We start from the raw sequence: 2,811 nt of genomic DNA, 5'->3' as shown, positions 1-2,811 counted from the left end.
TCTTCTGTATCCACCACCACTCAGCCTCACTGGGCACAGCAATTTATGGCGTCTAGAAGGAGTTCTGTCAATAAGGGGTGAGCAGTGGGTGGTTCTGTTTGATTGACAAACCTGGATCATGTAAGCCTTGGTTTACTGCACACGTCCCTTTACCATGATGCATCTAATTTTAATCATATGCATGCCCAATTATACATAGGCATAAGAGGGCAAATAGGGGTTCTCCCCTAAAAATCCATTCAGAGGACAGTTTACCTTATTACACAAGCACCACAAACTAGTCTGAGCCAGATCAGCCACCTTACCCTGTACCTAGATATAAAGCTCAACCCATGCTAAGATTTCGGTGCTCCTCCATGGTCTGTGCTTCAGTTCCTGCCTCCAGCTTCCCACCCTGAGTTCCTGCCTGACTTCCCTCAAAGACAGACTGTCACTGTCACTTGGAGGCGCAAGATTGCAGTAAACCCTTTCCTCCTCAAGTTGATTTTGAGTGTTTTATCACAGCAGCAGAAAAAGCAACTAGAGCCTGGGGTTTGAAGCTATTACCTTTAAGAACACAGGGTGGTTCCTGAGGGGCCCCTGGCAGGATTACGATGGAGGAGGCACACTAGAGGAGAGAGATGCAGGAAGGTAGCCTACCTTTACCATAAACAAAGTTAATAACTTGTTAGACATGCCCAGAAATTGTCTGGGAGAGGAAGGAGAGCTTCTCCAAGGCCATACATATTCTGTCTTCAAACCAGGCTTATTGCTAATTTTTTTAGCGTTATATATTTATTTTTTTATGTGTACGCATGTATTGCCTGCATGTAGGTAAGTACACCCATGTCGTGCAATGCCTGCGGAGGTCAGAAGAGGCTGTCGGATCCCCTGGGACAGGAGTTATTGACAGTTGTTAGCTGCCATGTGGGTGCTGGGATGCGAACCCAGGTCTTCTGCAAGAACAACCAGTGTTCTTAACTACTGAGCCATCTCTCCAGCCCCCCTTTTTTTTAAGATTTATTTTTATTCGTACAAGTGTTTTTTTTAATTTTTCTAATATGTATGCATGTATTGCCTGCATGTAGGTAAGTGCACCCGTGTCATGGTGCCCATGGGGGTCAGAAGAGGCGTTATGGACAGTTGTTACCTGCCATGTGGGTGCTGGGATTTGAACCCGGGTCTTCTGCAAAAACAACCAGTGTTCTTAACAGCTGAGCCATCTCTCCAGCCTGCTTACTGCTATTTTAACATAAAATGTCTATATATGAAGGGAGTGTGATCTCTACGTGGGCAGTCATCACAGCAAAGGTTGATTGTGTTAGATTTCTTGTTTCTCTTCTGAAGTGAGGGGCTTCTCTCCCTCCCCATGTCCCCATGTCCCTGTCATTTCCACTGTGTTTCCATCCTACCTCAAGAGGCCATGGTGGCCAGCAAAGAGAGAGGCCGCCACACAGTTAGCAAGCGCTCACCCAGGGCGTACCAGGTGCGGGTGCCTGGCTGGATCCCACAAGCCCTATGCAGACTGTTGGCCTATGTTCTGGAAGCCATGGGAAAAGGAGCTGGAGCAAACCGCCCCTCCAACAGCACCCTGACGACACTCCCCACCATAGACAGGAGATGACCAGGGCTGCATGGGAAAGAAGAAAGGTGAGACCAACTTTCTGGGGCTCCACAGAATTAACAAGAACTGCTGGCTTGATGTGCTTAGTAAATAAACCATCAGGCGACAGGGTTGGAGAGATGGCTCAGCAGTTAAGAGCACTGGCTGCTGCTCTTGCAGAAGACCCGGGTTCGGTTCCCAGAACCTACATGGTGGCTAACGACCATCAATAACTCCAGTTCCAGGGGATCCAATGCCCTCTTCTGACTTCAAGGGATGGTTCAATATACGCAAGTCAATAAACTTCATTAATCATATAAATGGGCTCAAAGACAAGAACCACAAGAACAGATGCAGAGAAGACCTTTGACAAAATTCAGCATGCATTTATGTTCAAAGTCCTAGAGGGACTTGGAGTGGAGGGCACATACCCCAACATAATTAAAGCTATATATAACAAACCCACAGCCAACATCATTCATTATAAATGGAGAGAAACTGGAAGCATTCCCATTGAATTCAGGAACCAGATAAGGATGTCCACTATCTCCACTCTTTTACAACATAGTGCTTGAAACTCTAGCTAGAGCAATAAGACAGGAGAAGGAAATTAAAGGAGTAATAATTGGAAAACAAGAGGTCAAATTATCACTTTTTGCAGATGATTTGATATTACACCTAAAAGATCCCAAAAGTTCCACCAGAAAACTCCTAGAACTGATCAACACTTTCAGTATAGTGGCAGGTTATAAAATCAATATGCAAAAATCAGTAGCCTTTCTATAGACCAATAACAAGCAATTGAAGAAAGAATACAGGGAAATGCTCCCATTCACAATTGCTGCAAGAAAATTAAAATCTCTTGGCATAAATCTGACCAAAGACACCAAAGATCTCTACAACAAGAATTTTAAATCATTAAAGAGATTGAGGAAGACACCAGGAGATGGAAGTACCTCCCATCCTCATGGATTGGCAGAATTAATACTGTGAAAAATGACCATTCTACAACAAGCAGTACATAGATTCAATACAATCCCAACAAAATCCCCATGACATACTTCACAGAATTCGAAAAATACATACTTAAATTTGTATGGAAGCACAAAAGACCCCGAATAGCAAAAGCAACCCTGACCACAAAGAGCAACACTGGAGGGATTACAATACCAGATCTCAAAGTTTACTACAGAGATGTAGTCATAAAAACAGCATGGTACTGGCACAAA

The sequence above is a fragment of the Nannospalax galili genome, unplaced genomic scaffold (assembly GCF_000622305.1).
Source record: "Nannospalax galili isolate Female #2095 unplaced genomic scaffold, S.galili_v1.0 scaffold806, whole genome shotgun sequence".
NCBI classification, from domain to species: domain Eukaryota; kingdom Metazoa; phylum Chordata; class Mammalia; order Rodentia; family Spalacidae; genus Nannospalax; species Nannospalax galili.
This window is presented reverse-complemented; position numbering follows the sequence as displayed.